The sequence below is a fragment of the Bos indicus genome, chromosome 9 (assembly GCF_029378745.1).
Source record: "Bos indicus isolate NIAB-ARS_2022 breed Sahiwal x Tharparkar chromosome 9, NIAB-ARS_B.indTharparkar_mat_pri_1.0, whole genome shotgun sequence".
In the NCBI taxonomy this organism is placed as follows: domain Eukaryota; kingdom Metazoa; phylum Chordata; class Mammalia; order Artiodactyla; family Bovidae; genus Bos; species Bos indicus.
The window spans coordinates 88284714-88302380 of record NC_091768.1 but is presented as its reverse complement, the minus strand read 5'-3'; the positions used below and the strand labels follow the sequence as shown (position 1 = coordinate 88302380).

Below are 17667 nucleotides of genomic sequence, written 5' to 3'. Positions count from 1 at the left end.
TCTGGCTCACCCTTACCTTGCCTATCAAGTCGCAGTTCAACTTCTCCATCATATACCAGTTTGCCATGAACACCAACCGAGATAGCCTGGAAGGACACACATCCCGGGGACTCTAAAGTTGTGTTGTTTCAGGAGTTCCTCCATGGGCTCTCTTCTCTGTCCCTGTGATAATCATTAGCTCTGTTTTTCACTCTGTTCTTTTATTAGGATATTTTGGTCTTTACTGTCCAGAGATGATGAAATCAAGGCTTGGTTATTTCTGAACTGAACAATTTTTAGATATCAAGCAAGCAATATGTTACAAATAGTCTTTTGCTTTCAATACTAGATCAGTCCCATCTTTAAGGACACCACGGGAGGACTCGCTGTGCTAAGCACAATGAACTAATTATCCCCCTAAGAATGCAGACTGTTTCCAGACACATTTTTCTCTGGGAGATAACGCACATCTAATCCATTCATAACTAAAGGCATTCAGCACAATCTATACTTTTGAAAATGCTCTTTCAAAAAATGTACTTGAACTTCTAGAAGGGGTTTGGAGACTCTCTTGAAATCCTGCAGCAGTATTTTCCAAAATAGTAATTAAAACAAGAATCTATTATAGTTGCAGAGTGACAACCATGGAGGTTCATAACCTTTATGTGAGCTTGCAAAACCATTTCACATCCTGGCAGAGAAGAGAGAGGCAGCCCCCTTGACCAGGCTTCCTATGATAGCTCCAAGAGGATGGAGTGATGGGCAGGGCTCAGCTGGACATCTCCAGTTGCACCCCATCCTGCAGACTCCAAGATAGTGGGTTCAGAGCGATAGTTCTCCAAAGTAATAGTGGTGAGGACATAAGCTTGCCAAGGAGATATGGACAAGATACCCACGGTGGCTATGAATCATTTCTGAGCTCATTCAGAATCTGCGCCCCAGCAGCTACCACCCTTTAAAATCACCACCATCAGTCTTCTTCTTTAATCTGGAGGCTACCTTCAACATCACAGTGGCTGACAACTGAACCTCTAGGTGTATGATCCGAGAGCAAACGGATTCGTCCAGGGGGAGGCTATTTAATTTCCAGAACTGAAGTGGGGTGGTTAGAGCTTCCTGAACCAGTTCTCAAGGACAATCCTAATTCAGGAAGAAATTTGTAAAAGGCCAAGTACAGAGTCCACTCCAGGAAGGCAGAACTTACTCCTCTCTGTTAACAGAGTTGAAATGGCTTATTACTCTCTAGGCTTTTGTTTGTTTGTTTGTTTTAAACCAAAGAAGGCAATGAGGCTGCCATCTTAGTTATGGTATTACAATGGTCTCAAAACACCCGTCTGTTGATGTGTGTCCTGGCGTTTGCCTTTCAGAACTTTGGCACACATAGCAATGACCTGCTGACCATCTCCCTTCACACCTTCTCTCTACATTAATGAAGAGCAGCCACCACTGACTCAGCCTCGTAACCAGGTACCTAGTTAATGCCAGGTTCCATGCTGGGCTCACTGAAGGGACGTGGCTTTGCCTTCTGGAAGCTCCTGTCTGGCAAGACTGCACAAGCATCAGATAAACAATGACAAGCGTGACGAGCATGATGAAGCAACAGCTCAGATGTAACAAGAACTGGGTCCATAACATTTGCTCTATTTTCCTAGACTGGTCTCTCCCACTGTTTTCAAGCTGCCCTTCAAGCAATATGAAAAGCTGATAGTAACTTCACACTGACAGTAACATCAAGCTGATTGAGGCTGCCTGCACTCACATTTCCCTTTCAATCTTAGAGAGCGAGCGCCGTTGGACTCATCTTTCATCTTGTATTTAATTACTTGGTATCCAAGCTGAGTGCCAAACTTGCTGAGAGTTTTTATGCGTCTAAACACTTGCCTAATTCCCAGTTCCCACAGAGGTACGTGAAGTAACTTGTTTATGTTAACAGAACAAAGGAAAGGAAATAGGCCTGTCTGTTAGGCTACAGGGTTAATCTTAATTAGGCCAAGAAACAAGTGTCACAAAATTTACTTTGGTTTATTCTGAATAAAATTTTTCGAGTCCTTTACCAGTATTAGATGAAAGAAAAAAGAAAAAAAAAAGAGAGAGAGAGAAAGGAGAAAAAGCCAGCACGTTCATATGAGCTGCTGTAGAAGAGGTGGGATGAAATGGTGGTAGTGGGGGTGGAATTCCCTCACTATCCCCTGTGATCTAGACTCTACTTTAAAGAAGTATTTATTTAAATAAATAAATAATTAATTAAATTTAATTTAAAGTAAAATTGAAAAATAAAATAAAAATTTATGTGAAGGTGATTCCCCGTGGGCAGACTCTCCCCCACCCCCATTTTCCCATTTTTTTCCACCCGCCCTACTCCCTGCTGGCTGGCTTCCAGTTGGGTTTGGCTGACAGTAGACACCAGTATTATGAGCAGGAGGAGAAGGAAAGAGACGCTTTTTTGTCTACGCCCTGGCTGATGAAGCATCTGGGGTTTAGCAGTGGCTACAGCCAAGACACCCTGGTCTCCACGGTTCCAGCTCTCATGGGGCTCTCCTAACTCTTCCTTGTTCCCTGAGCCATCGGAGTCACTGCAGGTTATCCCCGAGAATAGTGGTTCAGGTTTCCTGCCATTGATTCGATCTCTGGGTGCCACGCATTCCTTGCTGGCTCCCATGGCCACACCACAGTCCATGGAGCAGCCCCTTCATTAACCTCTCATTTGAACCAGCCGAGTGAATCCAGTTTCCTACCAGGACCCCGCTGATCCAGTTTCATACTGACCCCAGACTCTCTGGTCTGAAAAGCTGATAGCAGTTCAATTTCACATGCTTAGTTTGCATGTTTGACCACAGCTTTTCACTAGGCGGTTTACTGCTCAATTTTCAGCCCTTTTTTGATTGACTAGCTGCTTGATTCAGGTCACTGGAATAAACAATTAGAACCTATTCTGTGCTAGAAATAGATTTTGAATTTGATATTTACTGATATATTTAACTCAGCAGATATTTATTGAGCAGCTACTATGTGTCAGGCCCTGTATAAGCGCTAAAGACACAACAGTGAAGAAAACATGTAATCACCCCTAACTTTCTGCAGTTTCTTTGTGAGTAGGGGCTAGATGGACGAAAATCCCGTGATAACAGTGTTTCAATACTGGAAAGGTACTTTGAGGTTTTGGATAGCTCAGTTAGTAAAGAATCTGCCTGCAATGCAGGAGATCCCAGTTCGATTCCTGGGTCAGGAAGATCCCCTGGAGAAGGGATAGGCTACCCACTCCAGTATTCTTGGGCTTCCCTTGTGGCTCAGCTGGTAAAGAATCCGCCTGCAATGTGGAAGACTTGGGTTCGATCCCTGGGTTGGGCAGATCTCTTGGAGAAGGAAAAGGCTACCCACTCCAGTATTTTGGCCTGGAGAATTCCGTGGACTGTATAGCCCATGGAGTCGCAAAGAGTCGGACATGACTGAGCAACTTTCACTTTTCATTTTCAATCTAACTCCTTATCTGGTGTTTGAATGATCACTTACAAGTATGCCCAGTCTCTGCTCGAAGACTCTTAGTTACTAGACACTGACCCCTGCTCAGATAGTCCATCACACTTTAGGCAAGCTAGTCTTTATTAAAGTTGTCTAATCATCAAAGTATTTTCTCACATGGAGAAGTTCTTCAAGGACCACTACAGGAAAACAAGACAGATCACACCTCACTTCCATCTTGAAGTTCGTTAATTATTTGAGATGCCGTCAGGTCTCCCATTCATACTTGCCTCTTTATTCAAATATTTATTGAATAACTGCCCTAAGTGATTCCTGGAGGCAGGGTTCAAGGGGAGGGGGTGGGGAGTTGCCCCTCGTGCCGTGGGGAGCATGGGACAGTGCCGAACCCCAGGAACGCCTGCTTCAGGTGTCTCAAGATCTTGCTTTCCTGCAGCTTCGACCAAAAGGTTTTCAGGATCTCGAAAAATCCTCATGCCACTTACCATTCTAAAAAATCCTGCAAAGACACCACTTTTAGAGAAAGCCTTTTGGGAAAGAAATGATCTTCTATATCAGGTTTTTAGATGTAGCAATAGCACTCTGTTCTCCAAGGGCACAGAGTATGGCCAGGGGACAGACACTGAGCCATCGCACGGACCAGTGTTCCTTCTACCTGAGATTGGATTCTGCAGAGAAGGTATGCAGGGGGACCGGCTATGAAACATAGCTTGGTCCAAGGGGACCAAGCCTAGTTTTAGGGGGGAGGTCAGAGAAGGCTCCCTGTGAGAGGAGTGTGTGAACTGACATTTGAAAGCCGAGAGGAAAGAAAGCTGGAGGAAGCCAAGCCAGCAGATGAGATCGTCCAGGTCATTTTACTTCCCTTAAGCGTAGATGGCTGGTGTACCTGGCATTACGCCCACGGTGACCACTTGACCTAGATTTTTCTCTGGGCAATCTTGTTTGCAAATATCCTACTGCATACCACAGTTAATAACTATGTTTACTGAAACTCTGCCCCCTTATTAAAGAATCTTCTATTTCCTTCTCTACTCTGGGGTGACCCACCTTCTAATCTGCACACATCAGCCTCCGTCTTCGGGGCTTTTCCTTTACCCTCTCCACATACCGGGCAGAACCACTTGGGCAGTAACCATGACTGTTCTTGTGCAACCACTTGGACGGGGCCCCTCAGAAGGTGTGGTTACAGTAAATCACAACCTAAATGTCCCTGCCCGGCATTTTCATCTAGGTAAAATCAGATGAAAATGAACATCAAAGGAGCCCAAAGGGCAGAAGTGGTCACAAAAGGACAGCCTGGAGGAGGGGTCACCCCACTCCACTGGGGTGCTACTTCTAGGGGGTTTAGGGACTGACTCTGCACAGTTGAGCCTTGAGTACAGCTCAGGACCACTTGTTCACCTATTCCAGGACCCCCAAAGCCAGGGATGACTTTCTGGTACCACTGTAGCTCCAAACATAAGACATCTGCTTAGGAATCTGCACATTCTTTTGTTCTGTTCTGTTCAGTCGCTAAGTGGTGTCTGACGCTTTGAGATCCCCTGGACTGAAGCACGCCAGGCTTCCCTGTCCTTCACTATCTCCCAGAGTTTGGCCCAATTCATGTCCATTGAGTCGGTGATGTTATCTAACCATCTCATCCTCTGCCACCCTCTTCTCCTATTGCCTTCAAACTTTCCCAGCATCAGGGTCTTTTTCAGTGAGTCAACTCTTCGCATCAGGTGGCCAAAGCATTGCAGCTTCAGCTTCAGCATCAGTCCTTCCAATGAATATTCAGTGTTGCTTTCCTTTAGGATTGACTTGTTTGATATCCTTGCTGTCCAAGGGACTCTCACAAGTCTCCACCAGCACCACAATTCCAAAGCATCAGTTCTTCGGCACTCAGCCTTCTTTATGGTTCAACTCTCACATCTGTGCTTGACTACTGGAAAAACCTTAACTATATTTGTCATTGCTTTCAAGGAGCAAGCATCTTTTAATTTCATGGCTGCAGTCACCATGCATAGTGATTTTGGATATTAGGACAAAACAAAATGTAACCCCCAATGAAATAAGCTGCTGTGATGTAAAGAATGGACATGTGAGCGCGGGAGGGGAAGAAGAGAGTGGGACGAATTGGGAGATTAGGACTGACACAGATATACTACCATGTGTAAAACAGATAGCTAGTGGGGACCTGCTGTAGAGTACAGGGAGCTCAGTTAGGTACGCTGGGATGCCCTAGATGGGTGGGATGGAAGTGGGGTGGGAGGGCGGTCCAAGAGGGAGGGGATATATGTATACATATAGCTGATCCACTTCATTGTACAGCAGAAACTAACGACATTGTAAAACAACTGTACTCCAATTAAAAGAAAATGAAGCTTCTCTGAGAATATTGAGGGGTTAGATTTTTGTAAGACTCAGTTACTATCCTAGTGAAGCCATAGTAAAAACCAGCTCCAAAGCTGAACTTTGTTCAATCCAAACCATCATTCACCACTTGTAACATGACGCATGGAGAGGGCACAGACCTGGAGCTGGGATGTGTAGAATTGAAGCTTTCCTAGACAACTGGGTCACCCTGGCAAGTTACTCACTTCTCTGGGTTCCAGGTTCCTTCTGGATTGTGACAACTCTGGAGCCTGTAGCATTCAGGAATGCTTTTGCAAACTATTGTATAGAGAATGGATAAACAAGGTCCTACTGTATAGCATAAGGAACTATATTCAATATCCTGTGATAAATCATAACGGGAACAAAATGAAAAAGAATATATCTGTATGAGTGAGTTTGTAAAGCAACGTGTATTGCTTTGCTATACAGCAGAAATTAACACAACATTATGAATCAACTACACTTCAATAAAATTAATTAATCTGAAGTTTCCAAATCTTCAAATCGAAGATTCCACACTTTGGGGTGATGGGTTGACACAATGACCCATTTCTGAACTACACGATATTTCTTGGTGGTTTAAATCACTAAGCCATGTCTGACTCTTGTGACCCCCTGGACTATAGACTGCTGGGCTCTTCTCTTTATCAGATTCTCCAGGCAAGAATACTGGAGTGGGTTGCCATTTCCTCCTTCAGGGGATCTTCCTGACCCAGGAATCAAAGCCGGGTCTCCTGAATTGCAGGCAGATTCTTTACCAACTGAGCTACAAGAGAAGCCCAGTATTTCTTGAGGCTCTCATATAACTTGAGGTTCTTAAATATGGTCCCACTATTTTAGTCAGATAACCATGAATGGAAACAAAAACCAGGAGCATATGGCTTTTATAAAGGGAAACTGCTTTAAATTATCTATAATTTCTCATGCAGCAGAACTTATGATAAGACATCTTAACTCATCAGCTATCAACAGAAAGATTCCCCACAAAAATTTTTAACAATATTATCTGACAGTAGACCAATGCCTAGCGTCAAGGTCATGCTTTTTACCTATTCACTGACATTACCTCCACTTTCTGCAAAATTGCATTCTGGAAACCAGGTTAGAACATAGATTACGGAATACCTCATTTTACCACAGGGTATATAATTTGGGGTTGCACTTTACTCCAGGCAAGTACCTGTCCTAATATACTCCCAGAATAGTGGTAACATAAAAGTTGATATCATTGAATAACTGCAAAAATTATGCTCCTATAACCCACAGATAATGGGAGGAATGGCTAGTTCTAAATTACCTAGGGGCTCATTATACTTTAAGTATATGCAATGATGATGATTAGAACAAATTCACTGCAATGGGTGTCCTGCTTGAGCCTCCATGGAAACTGGGTGGTTAAGACTGGGAAAACCTTTATAGTGGTCCCCAACCCAGTTTACTTGTTTTGATTGATGAATGAACTGATTTTCAAGGGGTCTGTTTAATTGGTTCTTAAAGAAAGAATCCTAACAATATCTGAAATTGGGATTCAGCTCTATTTTCAAGTATACATCTCAGATTTTGTGTGGGGAGCAGAGGATAGGGCTGGAGGTGAGAGATCTGAGGGTAATGAAAGATTTGGTGGCCCTGGGAGAGATGGGGAAGGAAGTGAGGCCTGATAAATAACTATGCAGGCTGGCCTCCCTGTAATAGGGAAGAGCAAATCTGACTCCATATTGGATCTATTTCTTTTACTTTAACCTTTGTATTCTATTACTTTTGCAATGTTTTTAAGTTAAGAATGTTGCATATAGCCTCAAATATACAGAACTGCCCATTCTCAAGGCTCTAGCCTTTAAAGGTATAACACGTTTCTATTCATATGGAGATAAAAAGTTGCAGAACCGAGAATAGCATGCCTTGTTGGAGGTTTATAGGAGTGTTGTGATCTGACCTATGTGAACAGCTGTGATAACAGAGGATTCTGACACCAAGAAGTTTGCAACAACCAACCACAACCCCTCCCCTTTTAGTATAAAAGAAGCCTCAATTTTTAACTCCAGTGGAATGGTTCTTTGGGACACTAGTTCACCATCTTCTCAGTATGCTAGCTCTCTGAATAAAATTGCTATTCCTTGCCCCAACAACTTATCTCTTGATTTACTGGCCTGTTGTCTGGTGAGTAGTATGAGCTTGGACTCAGTAACATCACCCCAGCCAACCAGGCAGCCTGTGAATATCTTAAGGAAGGAAGAGATTGAGAGGTAAAAAGAAAAGAGAGAGAGAGAGAAAGAAAGAGAGAGAGCATAGCTATAACATCTTAGCTATGAGATTCTATATGAGGGAAGAAAACATAATAAGAAAGGCAGCCCTTTTCCCATAGAGAGAGAGAAGTGAACATCAGCAGCTCGGGGATGGGGTTGGGTGGTCTCCAGGTGAACTCCCAGGGGAGTGTGGAGACCCCAAATATCTCAGGGCAGGGGCCCTGGGCTTGAACAAAGGGCAGTGACAGTACAGGCAGGGAAGTTGGGGAGCCAGGGAGGGACTACCTGGGAGTAGAGGGAAGGGAAGCAAGGTTTGGACCCTGTGTTGATGGGAAGGGACACTGAGCTGGTAAAGTTTAGTCTTTAGTCTTTCGACACTCAGTGGTGTATGACTCTTTGTGACCCCAGAAGCCCACCAGATGCCTCCGTCCGTGGAATTTTCTAGACAAGAATACTGGAGCAGGTTGCCATTTCCTACTCTAGGGGATCTTCCCGACCCAGGAATTGAGCCCACATCTCTGTGTCTCCTGCATGGTAGGTTGATTCTTTACCACTATACTACCTGGGAAGCCCTTATTAGTGTGACCGAACCCAGACCCACAGGGCTACGGAGGCCTGATGTGAGCTCAAGACTCCCCGGGGGGTTGTGGTATAGGCTGAGTAGGCAGAGTGTAACCTGAAGACTTGTTGTTGTCAACACTGGGTTTACATTGTTTGAATTGATAAAACACATTTAAAAAATCAAGCTATTTCAAAAATAGAAAAAGGAAAAATCAGGATATTTCACATAAAAATACAGATTTTCCTTCTTGGGGAGGATATGCCAAAGAAACAGTAAGCCTTGGTTACCACTAGCCTTGTATTCCCACTCAGCAGCGATGGCTGGAGCTCAGCTTGTTCCCTGCATCCTGACTGTGCACGTCAGGTTGCTGCACCCCCTCCACCACTCCCATCAGTATCACACTCTTCACCAATCGCTCTTTTGCGGGATCTGCCTGACTCTGGAGCCTGAAAGCGTTTGACACTGGGTCACACTCATGGACTCTTGGACACCACACTGTGTACTAGGTTAGCAGCCTTAGAACAACCAGATTACTAGAAATGATGTTTTAAGAACAATTTATTTCTCTTCAATTTGTAAGTCACATAAAACTGAAGCATGAAAGATTAAATATATCACTAGTTGTTTGTTACTTTATACAAGATTAGACAAAAAATAAAGTACCATAAAACCAAAACCATCATGGAAATACTCAGTGTAGTGAGTAAGGGGAAAATGTTTATAGTAGCAGGTGGGAAGAATATTAAAATTGCAGGTCAGGAAATTGGAACTGTCTTCTTCTTCTTCTTCTTCTTCTTCTTTTTTTTTTAAGATAACTGAGTTAAATTTGTTTTACTTTATTTTTTGGCCGTGGCTTGTGGCTTGCAGGATCTTAGTTCCCCAACCAGACATTGACCACATGCCTTCAGTAGTGAAAGTACGGAGTCTTAATCATTGGACTGCCTGGAACTGTCTCCACCATTTAATTCCACAAACCTTTAGTTTCATTTTCCACTCTTACTATTAATTACAGTCATTATTTTACTAGTACTTTCATAAACCTTTAACATATCAATAAATGTTAGAATTTCCTCAGGGTCTCTATGGAAGAATTATGGTGGAAAAGCAGTTGATTTGATAATTCTGCCAAACCAAACACCCAGGTAACACGGTATCAGAGTTTTGGACATTTAAAAATACTGGGACAGCTAGACAAAACCCACAGCCCTAGAAGAATGACACATTGAGTTGTCACATAATTCTTGAGGGTCCCTTACCCAAACCCTCATCCAAGGATTTGAAGTCAGGATTGGTTTTTGAATTGCTTCTGAAAAGCCAGGATCAACAACAAATGTTAAAATTCACATATCATATCTTAAGCTCATAAAATACTGGTTTTGTTGTACTTTTTAAAAAAATAATAGGACAGAAGTTAAGACTTAGAACTGGAGATCCTGGTCCCATCAAAATAAACAAGGCCTGTAAGACTGTTTATAAGCAAGAAAAAGAGAGACATAAGCAGTCCCCCTCATTGGGAAGAGCATTTATTCATTTTGACAAGGAGCATTTAAGAAGATGCCCAGAGGCACTAGTTAATCGTCAGCATTTTTCCTAGAAAGGGGCAAAAACCCATCCTGTACCCCAGCCCACTGCTTCTTTCTTTCTGAACCCTGGAGATAAAAATTTTAATACACAGAAGGTCTTAATAAGGATTTGCGAACATACCAAACCCTTTTGAAGAAGCAACGTCTCTGATATGTGATCTCTTCCCTCACATGTGAGGAGGCGGGAGTTGGGGGAGAGAAGGGTAAGGGGGGATAGAAAAACAAAAGCAACTACTTCCCCCTAATCCTGATGTGGTAGACAAGCAGAAAGCTAAAAGCTTCCCTGAGGGAAAAAGCCCCTCCAGACTGAGGTGGATCAAGCAAGTCTAACAAACTTCAAGCTACTTAACTTGCTGATGTTTCTCTTCATGGGTTTGAGGTGTGTTTATGAGGCCATGTGCTTTCAGCACAGGTGAGCCTAGACATCTGGGGTGAAGGCCAGAGCAGGGTAAGGCCTAGAAAACTGAGACTCAGCCCCAAAGAGGACAGACTTGTACCCACCTGTCTTCTGGGATGCTCCTCTGGAGACCCCATGACAAGTGTTGGAGAGCAGAGGATTCTTTTTCTCCTCTGCATCAGTAAGTCCCCTTCCATGATCTTATTAAAAAAAAAAAAAAAAAAGTTCTGCTTTGGAAATGGCAACAGGTGGCCAACAGGTACATGAAAATATGCTCAAGATTGCTAGGGAAATGCAAATCAGAACCACAATAAGATACCACCTGACACATGTCAGAATGGCTATCATCAGAAAGATAACAAGTGACAGTGAGAATGTGGAGAGAAGGGAACCCTTGTACAATGTTGATGGGACTGTAAATTGGTACAGGTATTGTAGAGGTTTCTCAAAATAACTAAACAACATAGAGGTTTCTCAAAATAACTAAAAATTGAACTACCATATGACCCAGCAATTCCACTTCTGAGGAATTATCTGAAGAACATTAAAACACTGATGTGCCAAGATAAAGCAACTGCCAGGCCAGTGAAGCATAGATTGCTGATCCTACTGCCAGAGTTTCTGATTCTGTGGGTCTGGCGTGTGTGTATGCTCAGTCGCTCAGTTGTGTCCGACTTGGGTCTTGGGTGGGGCCTGAGAATATCTAACAAGTCAACAAATGGTGTTGATGCTGCTGGTCTTGGGAACATGTTTTAAGAATCATTGATCTACACCAGAAACTAACACAGCATTGTAAGTCAACTACACATCAATAAAACATTAAAAAAAAGAATCAATGAGCTAGTTAGTAGCTGAGCCAGAATGAGGCTTCCGCTCTCTTCACATCTTCCCGTAAATGGTGGGTACCAGCTGCCCTATAATGGGAGAGACAGAGGGAGGTGGGTCCGCTTGCTCAGGCAGCCCTGAGCACAGGTAGGGAATACAGTCCTCCTCCTAATTTAGCTGAAACATCTGGAAGGTTCCTGCTGGCAGGCACATTACACCATGATTCATTATGATACTGGAACTTGGTTCTAACCTTCTGCACCCACCCCCACACATCACCAATCTGAAACAATACAAAGCTGCTCACTGCCGATAATAAATATTATTCTCACCCCGAGCTATTTACCAAAACTTGTGATCTAAAATTTGGCTCTTTCAATGCTAAACATAGCAGGAATTAGCAACAAGCAGGGGTCATGGATAATTGCCAGTATTTATTCTCAGAAGAGAAGGATGATTAGACAATTTCAAAGTTTTCTTTTGTTTGCATTATAAATCAAAAGGAAATTTTTCTGTTTGTTTGTTTAGCTGAGAGGATCCATTGCCTTTCATTAAGATTCCTAATAGAGTGAACTCTTTGGAAAGTAGGGACATTATGTAATGACTGTTTAAACTTGTTACATTTAAAACTGCTTCATTTTCCTGCTGTCCTGGGATGTTCTGAGGTTTAAGTGACTTAATGAGTGTAAGGCATGATGGAGCCTGGCACATACTAGATGCTCATAGTGTCAGCTAGCGCTCAACATGACTGCTCCTGGTATTTAAAAGAGCCCAGGGATTGGCCCATTTGCTTGGGTAAGTAGGTGGGGCCAAAGGGCATGACCTGAGTAAGTAGCAGACTTCATCACCAAGTCTCTCTCTTACCCATTAGCAGGCTGATTAGAGACCATGGACCTCAAAGTCATTTACAGAGCATCTACATTTACAAGGTAATTATCTGTTACCCACAAAACCTTATAGTATGTCACGTACTGAGCCAAAGCATCTAATTGGAATACTTGCCTAGGCATTAGAGACCTCAGGAAAATATTCTAGAGAAGAGTTAGGTTAAATTATTTTTTTAATTTTGAAAGAAGTATAAATCCATAAGAAGTTGCCGAAAAAAAGTACAAGGAGTTCTCCTGTATCATTCACCCAGTGTCCCCCAATGCCAACAACTTGCATCACTGTTGTATGGCAGCGAGACCAGGATGCTGACATCGGGCCAGTCCACGGAGCACACCCAAATGTCATCAGTTTTGAGGACAGTTACACTTTAGTTGTGAAGGACATAAGAACACAGAAAGAGGTGTGAAGGCGATGAACACAATCACTCTCACCTGATGTTACTCTGAAATTTGCCTTTCCATGTACTAGCTGTGAGAAAAAGATAAATGTTAAGCTCATAAACTGTATAAATTATGACTCTTCCTGAAAAAAAAACTTAAATTTCTTTTCAGAGACTGAGCTTAACAACTGTAATCAGATTAAACTGTTTTCCAAATCATTTCTAGATATGAGCATTTATGGGTGATGGGCTTCCCTGGTGGCTCAGCAGTAAAGACTCCACCTGCCAAGTAGGAGACAGGGGAGACCTGGGTTTGATCCTTGGGTTGGGAAGATCCCTGGGAGAAGGAAATGGCAACCCACCCCAATATTCTTGCCTGGGAAATCCCATGGACAGAGGAGCCTGGCGGGCTACAGTCCCTGGGGTCACAAAATAGTCAGACACCACTTAGTGACTAAACGAAAACAACAGACGACAATGGGTGAAGCCATTTAGTCCCTTTTAAAGTGACAGGTAAACTCGAGACTTGGACACAAATCCTAACCCTGCCCAAACATACATCCTCTGTACAACGGCTTTAAGAGGGTAAATGAGGAACTTTAGTACTTTCTATATTGCCCGGCTTTGAATAATTGGATTTTGTTACATTTCTCCATACTGTGTTCACTATAAATTAGTCTTCTTTTTCCTTGAGCATACTTAGGAAGGAGGCTCGGCATACGCAAAGGCGGGATTGAGCCTCACATACTCTATTTTCTTATATATGTATTTGGAGCTATTAAAATGGAATATTTCAATTAGCTAGAATAGGGTATTTGAATAATATATAGTCAGGTTATGGAGTCAAACCATTAATAAGCCAACAACTTCCTTAACTATCAACTATCTTTCAAAATTGATAGTAACACAAGGTAGTTACTGGTCAGTTACAACTGACAACATTTGCTCTTTATCTGAAATATAAAAAATAAAATAAAAATAACTAAAAATAAAAAGAGAAAAAGCATCAGTAGCCCACCAGAAGAACAAAATGTCTTCAAAATTTCTGAAGAAGCAGATTCTCCAGGTCTGTCAAAAAGGACTAGAACTACTTTTTTTTTTTTAACTTTTTATATTATACTGAGGTATACCCAGTTAACAATACTGTGATAATTTCAGGTGGATAGCAAAGGGATACTTATACATGTATCCATTTTCCTCCAAACTCCCCACTCCCCCCACCCTATCCAAGCTGCCACATAACACTGAACAGAGTTCCCTGTGCTACACATAGGACACACTTTAAACATAGCAATGTGTCCATGTCAATCCCAAACTCCCCAACTATCCCCTCCCATTCCTTCCTCCTTGGTAACCCTAAGTTCAGAGAACTACTTTCTTGAGTGGGTAACAACGTGATGACATTTTAAATCCTTCACCCTAAAAAAGCGTCTTTGGTATTAGAAAACAAAACACAGCATTTTCCCTTTGACGATCATAGCTGTCTGTGTCAATCTCCCCCGACTGAGGCCAGCCAGAGTAAATAGATGTTTCAATGGGTGGAGAAGTCACACTGGCCTCCACTGGTACACAAAGAGCTGACAACCCCTGCTGGGGCCATCTGAATTCTAAATGACCAAGCAGAACTATTGTAGAAGGCTCCTCCCTTCTAGGGCCAGCCTTGGGCAAGATTTTGAAATATGAGGAAGCTTGTCCTGGACCACACTGGGCATCTCCCCATCCCTAGGCACCCTGACTTACATCCCAGTTGAGTGTCCTGAAATCTCCCCACTCCCTGGTCCAACCCTGCCCACCCAGGACTCCTTCCTTTAAGGGCTGGGGCCCTACGCTCAGCCCCCCTCAAAGATTCTGAGGATGCTGAGACATCGATCAAATAACCTGCCCAAAGCACACAGCTAGAGAGCTAGAGGCCTGATTTCAAGTTTGGTGCTCTTTCTATTGCCTACAGCACGTTAAATTGTTCTCTGGCCTAAGTGATTAAAAATTTACTATTTTATTCATATTTTTAAGCTCGAGAATTGACAAATTGTAATGATCTTTATTCTTTCAGAATCAAATTATCACAGACATTTTGTTTCAGCTCCTGGAGGAATTTTTATTTATTTATTTTGTTGAGCTTTTTATTTTGTATTGGGGTGTAGCCGATTAACAGTGTGGTAACAGTTTCAGGTGAATAGTGAAGGAACAGCCACACATGTATATGTATCCATTCTCCCCCAAACTCCCTCCCATCCTGGAGGAATTTTTAAATGCTTTAAACTGTTAGTATATTAAAAGGATTTCTGATACTAACATGGTTCCCAAATAATCTTTAGCAAAATTTAGCACAGTTTATATCCATACACACACACACACACACACACACACACACACACACACATATAAAATTGGAACCCATCAAAATAATTAAAATCTTTTTTTCATTGGCCATAGCATAATTTTTGCATCTTTTCTTGGTAATTCAAAAGTAATTTTATTCTTGGAAATACAACAGTCTTATGGATCGCAAGTAAAGAGACAATCACTTCTGGAGCAGCTTCCAAGTTTGATTTCTGAAACATCACCCACAGACTCCATCTCAACATACAAAGAATACTCACCTGAGACCTTTGTCCCTTGTACTGCACAGATGATTTCTTATATCCCTGGACTTAAAAAGCACTTGTAAAATGATGCTCATGAATCGGTGATTTATTTTTCAAATCCTGGTTAGCTAAAGACTCTTTTTGTGCATTTTGCATAGAGATGCTGTTGTTCAGAAACAAATCCACACAGTGAGATCCAACGGAGCTGAGGAAAATAGACCCTGGACTCAGCACTGGTGCTGCCCGAAGAAAAGAGAGGTGTGTGTGCCTTGGTGTGATGTGTGTGTAACTAGATAGTCAAAGTGTTTAGTGCAAGATTAAGAAGTGTCTAAATTCCATCCTCTGATTTCAAATGAAAACTGCAGATTTTCCCCCAGAACTGGCAGCCTGCCATCACCACAGGGCTTAAAGCAGCTCAGGGCTTTGGGGAGAGGAGGGAAGAGACTTCACACACGAGCGCTCACCGCCTGCGGCATCACCTTCGGTCTCCTGGTTTTAGCCTGAATTCCACTGCCAGACTCCCTAGACTTTCAACTTAAGCTAGCAAAGAAATAATTTAAAAGATATATGGGCTTTTAAAAATATTTACAGAGGAAAGACATTCTAAAATATTCTCTGTGATCTGAATTCTCCCTCATCACAATCTTGATATATAGCAGAGGCTCTGGACACTATTTTAGGCTAATACTAGTTTTCTGCAGTCTTTGCATAACTTACATAAACATATCCCAGATTCGTTTGACTGGCTGTGAAAGTGGTCAAGAAAATGATAAAATAACATTTTTTTAAGGTGAAGGTTCTATATTTGAATTCTTTTTTTTTTTTAATTTTAATTTTTTGGCTACACCATAGTGTGGCATGTGGGGATCTTAGTTCCCTGACCAGGGACTGAACAGGTGCCCCCAACATCGGGAGCACAGAATCTTAACCACTAGACCGCCAAGAAAGTCCCCTGAATTCTTATTTTAACGTTTCTTCCCCACTTTCTTCCACACCACAGTGACTTCAATAAGCACCTTGGGTCACTTTATAGATATTCTCACACAAAATCTCCTCCATTCAAGAGGGTCACATTGTATTTTCAAAAAAAACTTCAGATGGAGTTTCTCATGGAAACTCTCAAGTCGGACATCTGCAAAATAGCAATCATGGATATTTGTGCCTTTGCATTTGTTCAGCATCACAATGAACACTTGCTAGTCCTTATAAGAATTACAAGGTCTCATCTGGTCCCTGAAACTCAAGTGTCCCCATTTCAAAGCTGGGCAGTTTGAGGCTTAGGCAAGCTATGTAACAAGTTCAAAGTGACTCAAGTGGAAATACAAGAGCCAGGATTCTGTGTTCTTAACCATTGCCTTATACCTTAACATTTCAAGGAAAGGAGAATCAACAGTTTTCTCTACAAGGAAGAAATACTTTCTGCAGCCTAGGATCCTACTCCATAGATCAGAGCTATATTTCTAGTGAATTCCTAACATTTCAACACCTAACATCCTTATTTCAAACTGAGATCAACTAGGGGCAACTTAGCACCAACAAAACAAAAAATAAAAACATCAAAAAAAAGAAAACAAAACCCAAAGGCGGACAATGTGTTATATTGGCAGCTTTTAAAAAGTTTTTCAAAAATAATCAAAGATGAAAAAATTACGTTTGTGAAAACATCAAGCTAAATCCAAGTCTGGAAGCATAAAGCATTGAGCAACTTCTTTGTAAAGAAAATGGAAACCAGGTCGATTTTTCAAATAGGACAAATATTGTTCTTTGGAAGGGAAACTTGTTGCTGAATCTCACCATGGAGCAAAAGGCTTATAAACTTTAAAAAAAAATAAAGTTCACATGGAAACAAAAACACAACAGAAACTTCAATATGGAGACCGACAGACGCTGCACGTCTTCCCAATTATTTTCAAAGCCATCGTTGGCTATTCAAATGTCCATGGAGAAGTAATAAAATACCAACAATTCTGGTATTCCAGGGGAAATGCTTATGCTCAAGCTTTTAAACTTTGTTTTTGTAAAATTTACAGAGACGATTAATGGAACTGATGACTTACAAGACAGCTCTAGGAATGGACTAGAAAACCTCTAAAAGATGAGAATCACTCAGTCATGAGGACCACATAGTAATATGGGTTTTTACTGTGTACCAGGTACCATTTTTATGCTTTAAAAAAGTTAACTCATGTTTTTAGGGGAGAATGGATACATGTATATGTGTGGCTGAGTCCCTTTGTTGTCCACTTGAAACCATCACAACATTATTAATTATTAACATTATTAACAACTGTGTTGTTGTTGTTTGGTCACTATGTCGTGTCTGACTCTCTTGTGACCCCAAGGACTATAGTCTGCCAGGCTCCTCTGTCCATG

General features: G+C 41.9%; 1 protein-coding gene across 5 annotated transcripts in view; it reads right to left on the bottom strand.

Moving 5' to 3' along the window:
• Positions 1-17667, bottom strand: part of PLEKHG1 (pleckstrin homology and RhoGEF domain containing G1) — a 248994-nt gene that overhangs the window by 122703 nt on the left and 108624 nt on the right. Inside the window, exon 1 of one of the 5 annotated variants that reach the window (XM_070796370.1) lies at positions 17-13868. The exons of the other annotated variants lie outside the window; for them this stretch is intronic. The gene's annotated coding sequence lies outside the window, so the exon portion shown is untranslated. Of the gene's footprint in view, positions 1-16; positions 13869-17667 lie in introns of those variants that run through there. 5 annotated transcript variants of the gene reach the window in all.